Here is a 6,548-nt window from a genome sequence, read left to right on the forward strand (position 1 = left end):
AAAATTGTGGATTTGATTGTAATTGGAGGAAGTTTTGTTCTTTATGCCATTCTTGTCTCATATTTTGGTTGCTTTTGGGGTTCATTTTGCATAAAAAGACACTTCTTTCCTGCATTACTCATCTTATATTTGATCGAAATTGGTAGTATTTTCATTAAAAATCTGGAATTTGTCTTGCTTTCTTAGATGATCGTGTCATGAGGTAGGTAGTTTTAGGAAACCGGGTTCTATTGATTTGTGGCCCTTCCTTTTGTTTGCTTAAAGATAGCAAATTTCTGCTATAATAGCATTCATCCAAGGAATTATCAAATTGTGTTATAAGAGCATTCTTCAAAGGAATTCGATTTTCAATGCATGTATGTTCTTGTTGTGCGTGGTGTCTGAACTGATTGTTATGAAGAATGATACCTTTTATTATGCATTTGCTTTCTTCTTTTTTTCTGCTGGGTGAACATCTCCAACATGGAAAACATTCAATCTTATTTCCGTATAACATAATTCCCCATGTTGGAATTCCGGACTGGAAAGATTGAAAACGTTATTCGGTATTAGGATGTTGCTTTTCAACTGTTCTGACTGTTTATATATTAGTTTCACCGACCACAGTTTCAAAAGAATTTAAACTTTTTTTTTCATCTTTGGAAATTTGAGAACAAGAGGTAATGAATAGAGGAAGAAGGCTTTACATTAATATTGAGGTGTTCTAGGTGGAACATTTATAAACGATCATCGCCATGGATATTGAGTTCCCCTGGCAGAATGTAATAAGATTGTAATTTGTAGCGAGATTTTTGGTTAAAAAGGTTGAGTACATTTAGAAATGCTTCCTGGTAACTTTTTGGTTTTTATTGCAATATGATGAACGATGACAGGAACTCTCATGAAGTTTAGCCACTGATAAAAGAATCTGGTTACCAAAACAGTTCTCGTTTTAATGCATTGTATGTCTTATTTACTCGTGGATGTTCTGCATATGATTGAGTAATATGCTTCCAGAGTGGTATGTTTAAAATATGTTGTTCTTCCTGTTGACATCTAACGTTTATCCTCTATTGTAGGGAAATAGAGAGCGAAGCCTCTCAAAGTAGATAAATATAAAATAATTGCAGTAGTTCCATTTCGAGTAGCAATGGCTCCGGGAGGCAGTGCTTGCAAAGAATTTGTTGAATCTCATTCCCCTGTTGCATTATGACATTGCTTCAACAAAACTGATAGTAATACTACAACAATGAAAAATGCTGTTAGTTTTGTTCGAAAGCATGGAATTCATTCAAACAACGGTGTTTACGAGCTCCTTGAGTGTCCTGTATGTACAAATTTGATGTATCCACCAATTCACCAGGTGTGTTCTCCATGAATACACTTCTTTCGTGTCTTCCATACAGATATAGTTCTGCTGTAGCATTTTGTGTTTTACCTCTTTTTTCATTGTGATTCGTATTATTGAATTTTCTTAATTACTTCATTCAATCTTCTATTTCAGTGCCCCAATGGACACACTTTGTGTTCCAACTGCAAGATTAGAGTGCACAACTGTTGCCCAACATGCCGCTATGATCTTGGAAATATAAGGTGCTTAGCTTTGGAGAAAGTTGCAGAATCGTTGGAACTCCCTTGTAAATATCAGAATCTAGGTTGCCACGATATCTTCCCCTATTACAGCAAGCTTAAGCACGGCAACACTGTCGCTTCCGTCCCTACAATTGCCTTATGCTGGTCTGAGTGCTCCGTCACAGGTGACATACCTACCCTCGTTGCTCATCTCAAGGATGATCACAAGGTTGACATGCATGATGGATGTACCTTCAACCATCGATATGTCAAATCAAATCCGCATGAAGTTGAAAATGCCACATGGATGCTTACTGTAAGTTCATTTTATGCTACAACACATATTTAAGTCACTTGAAACTGCAAATCTTGTGCTTAAAAAGGGTTTCTTGACATTTTCTTTTCAAAATCTGGACATTTTGTGCAGGTTTCAATTGTTTTGGAAGACAGTTCTGCTTGCATTTCGAGGCTTTCCAGCTTGGGATGGCACCTGTATACATGGCATTTTTACGTTTTATGGGCGATGATAATGAAGCAAAAAAGTTCAGTTATAGTCTGGAAGTTGGTGCCAATGGCCGTAAGCTAATATGGCAGGGGATTCCCAGGAGCATCCGCGACAGTCATAGGAAAGTTCGTGACAGTCGGATGGTCTAGTGATCCAAAGGAACCTAGCTCTATACTTTTCAGGTGGCGATAGGCAAGAGCTGAAGTTGAGGGTAACTGGCCGTATATGGAGAGAAGAATGAATTAAAATAAAGCATGGCGAATCGAGGTAATTTCTTGTACAGTTTCTGAAAATGTGAGTGAGTCTGATTTTGGCTAACAAATGAAAGCTTCCGTTTAAATGGGGGCTTTCTTCCTTGTTGTATTTGTTACTGGTATATGTCCTCTGCTGACCGCCCGGCCGTTGCCTTCTGCTGAAGTTTAGTGTAGAAAATGATGTATATGAGTCTACCTGGAATTTGAATCCTTAGAACTCCGTTTTTGGCATCGTATCGATGCAATCGCCGTTGGCTTCCTGTGAATCCATGTTCATTATAATCTATTTTGCTCATTTTGTCTTCAAATGTTGTACTACTTTGACAGCTGAGAAGATACTATTAGAGTGATATAATTCCAATTAAATTATTTTTTAAAAAATTTCAGTGATTAGAATAGGAGTATGAGTAAAGTTAGGTGATGAAATGATGAAATTTATAATTTATCCTAAATTAAAAATATATATACACAAGCTTTAATGAAAAAAAGGAAAAATAGAAAATTAAAATTCTAAAAAGGAAAGATGATGTGATTAGCTCGTGCATCATTTGTGGCCCGGCTTTCCTCGGCAGTGGACACAACTGCATCGACGGTTACAGTATAAATAAGCTCAAAATTATTAACGGAGGGAGTTTTCATCAGAAAAATATCTACATTTCATCAATCTATTCCCCCCCTTTTCTATAATTCTACTAGGCTTTCAAGTTTGATTTTTATACATACATAAATAAAACAAACAACTTAACTTAATTTTGCTATTGCAATTTCAAATTTGGTATATGATTAGGATTGCACGGTAATCAATACTGTATAAAAGATTGTACGGTATTTAATACTGTATAAAAATAATAAGAAAACTCAATCATGGTTACATTCTTGCTTATCCCATTAACTAATAATGTACATGCTCTAGGTTGAGCTTTTGCTCTTAATGAATTCATAATCTAACTTTTGGGTGATCTCAATGAGAAAGTCTTGATAAATTTACTAACATAAAGAATGAACAACTACTCTTAATGAATTCACATTTTTCATTATTTGAGTATTTTAATGAAAAAGACTTGTTGAATTCATCGTTTCGAAAATTGAGTTCTTATCACATAATTTGGATGTAGATATAGAGAATGACTTAATAAACCTAAGGTTGAGTCTTTATTCTTAATAGATTTAGATCTCACAGTTTTATAGGTTCTTTATAAAAGATCTGGATGAATTTATCTTATCTACTTGAGAGGATGAGCTTATAGAAACGCTCTTAATAATTTTATATCACTGATTCGGGTGATCTATGTTGAGACAAATTTGATGAAATTACATACGTAAGTGTGAATTATTAGTCACCTTTTTTAGGGACATTGAGTTGTTTCTCTAAAGCACTTACCAACATCTTGAGATATTTTGCCTATTCTATTGATTTATCAAGGATTTTAGTGAATGAATGAAGTTAGTCGTATGTCATAAGTTTGCTCATATTTTAACAATTTAATATTTATTCACTTGTTTAACAGAATAATCACTCATTTTACAATGCTTATTTCTAGATACATTACTAGTACTTAAGCGATTGATTTCATTAATGTTCTCCCATTTATCTATATTTTTCTCTAAAATATGTTTATTAAATTCTTATGCTTTATGGAAGAATGTTAGAAATGTTAAGAATACAAAGAATCTAATATGAGAGAAGAAAAAGACTTTGATGTTGGTTTATATATTATTATTTTATTCCTTCTGTGTTGAGTATTGGTGGATATATCTTTTGCATGCGCATCACCTCCGTCGTCGGCCAGTCCGTGATGTGGTTCATGGTTTATGGTAATTACATGCCTTTTGACACATACCACATATTTATAATAAAATTCAAAGTGTTTTTCCTAAAAGTTTTAAACTCAAAATGGGAGAATTTATGTGATATTTATATATTATTTTTAGTATGAACGTTTCGGTGTTTGTTATAGAAATTATAAGAACATTTGTTGACTACTAATTTTCAATTGTTGTCTGAGTTGACTTGTAATTTCACAATGACTAATTTTCGACCGTGTATGGATTGTTATTATAATTTTGTAGTGATTGATTTGACTTTAAAAACAACTAATTCAGAGCTGATTGGAGGCAACTCATTAATCGCATTTGTTGGGATGTTTTTATCTCGTCCTCCCAACCTATAATAGAGAAATTTTGTTCTAATTTCAATATATCAAAATACAATTCTTTCTACACACTTCTCTCAAAAGTGCACTCTTTTTAAGTTTCTCTATCCTTTTCGAGAAGAGTAGTGCCACATATTTTCACTCACTACAGTAAAACTGTACATTTGTGGTGTTTTTTTTTACCTATAACGACGTTTTTAAGCGCCGCAAAAAATACCTGCGGCACTATGACAAACGCCGCAAAAAGCGTCGCTGCAAATAGCGTCGCTAAAGTTCGCGGCGTTTGGTAACAAAAAACGCCGCAATAGGTAACGATATATAGCGGCGTTTGTTGCCGCAATAGGTGTTGATATTTGGCGGCATTTTTCCAACAAACGCCGCAATAGGTGTTGAGATTTAGCGGCGTTTTTCCCACAAATGCCGCAATAGGTGTTGAGATTTAGCGGCGTTTTTCCCACAAACGCCGCAATAGGTGTTGAGATTTAGCGGCCTTTTTTCCACAAACGCCGCAATAGGTCTTGAGATTTAGCGGCGTTTTCCCATAAACACCGCAAAAGATCTGGTATATAGCGGCATTTTTAGAACAAACGCCGCAAAATGTCATATCTATAGCGGCGTTTTAAGATACAAACGCCGCTAATTACCTCTCTATAGCTAAAAGAAATTGATTTTGCAAATTAAAACTAATTTGTCAAATGTTGTTTTCTACTCTTTTATTACCCAAATTTAACCTGTAGCATTTTCCAATAAACTTGATCCTAAACAAACTTAAAATCCATACAAGAAAAATGAAATCCATAATAATAAATCAAAGTTTACATTACGTAAAATAATGTAGTTCAACATTATTAACTATAATAAACAATAATATCTAAGATATTTTGTTTCTAATCTTACACATTCTTCAAAACTCTTCGTCACAATGAGGCGCTTAAATTCAAAGAGATAAATCCAGTTTATATGGGAAAACAATGATGCAGAGCTAGTATCGTCCTGTCATTTCTTGCACAGATATTTTGCTTTATGAGGTCTTACTCCAATTGGCATGCCACTTGAAAAGGCCCCATCCATGGCAATGCAAACCTTATCTCTAGTTTCATATCCAAATAAATCATCAGTTTATATGAAAATTCATTATATCTTACGTTAAAAAAGTTAACAACACATTTCTGCATGGTCAGTCCAGCAGTCAACAACTCTATGGCATGAGCAACCTTCATGATGATAAGCAAAATATAGAGATAGATCTTAATAATTGTCCAGAAACATCCAAGCTTGAATTTCATGATAACTTCTAACAGCTTATCGGACCAAACATATTTTAAATCAATAGCACCCAGAAAAAGGCTCCAAAACTGCATTCCTAACAAACAGAAAGATATAAAGATGGAAATATGACAGCTTACCAAGGACCAAATCCTTTCAAGCATTCTGCTAAAACAACCTGAGAACAGACAAAGCACAATCTAACTTAAAGATAAGGAAGCAAAAAGAGAATTTAACGGAGATTGTAAATTAATATTTTATCCCCATTTGTCACCTCAGTATTTTCCCCAAGAATTTTAATTATAAGCCCCATCAACTTATGTGCAGAGGCCATTGGTTTCAATTGAATGCTTTTATGTGCCAAACTGTACATGCTTTCTAACCCCTAACAGAAGAAAATAAATAAACGAGATATGTAATACAAGGAAAGTACATACCACTGTGAATGGTCTGATGTATAACAAGTGAAAAATATACAATTCTATCCAATGGCATGTTGCAGAGCAGAGACTATTAGCATTACCCAACATTATTTGTAACATACTTCTCAAACCCTGATGAGTCTACTGGTGAGCACACTGAAACCAGAACACCTTCAGAAAAGTGAATAGGTGAAAAGCTTGATGGATGGAAATGCAAAGAATATATGGAACTACTTAGTTGAAACAACCAAACACAGAACTAGCATAATAACAACAATCGTTTCCAAGTTAAAACACATTTTAGTCAAATAACTGAACAAAGACTTGCACGAACCTTTTAACTATTAAAATGTTTCAATGAAACTAAAGGTAAATAGAGCTACATCTTTTGGATGCA

The 6,548-nt window shown here is 34.3% G+C and overlaps 1 pseudogene; it reads left to right on the forward strand.

Annotated features, from left to right (window-relative positions):
- Nucleotides 1-1,114: 1,114 nt before the first annotated feature.
- On the forward strand, nt 1,115-2,298 carry LOC120200804 (annotated as a pseudogene).
- Nucleotides 2,299-6,548: the final 4,250 nt, after the last annotated feature.

This window comes from Hibiscus syriacus, unplaced genomic scaffold, assembly GCF_006381635.1.
Source record: "Hibiscus syriacus cultivar Baekdansim isolate YM2019G1 unplaced genomic scaffold, ASM638163v2 tig00006570_pilon, whole genome shotgun sequence".
In the NCBI taxonomy this organism is placed as follows: Eukaryota; Viridiplantae; Streptophyta; class Magnoliopsida; order Malvales; family Malvaceae; genus Hibiscus; species Hibiscus syriacus.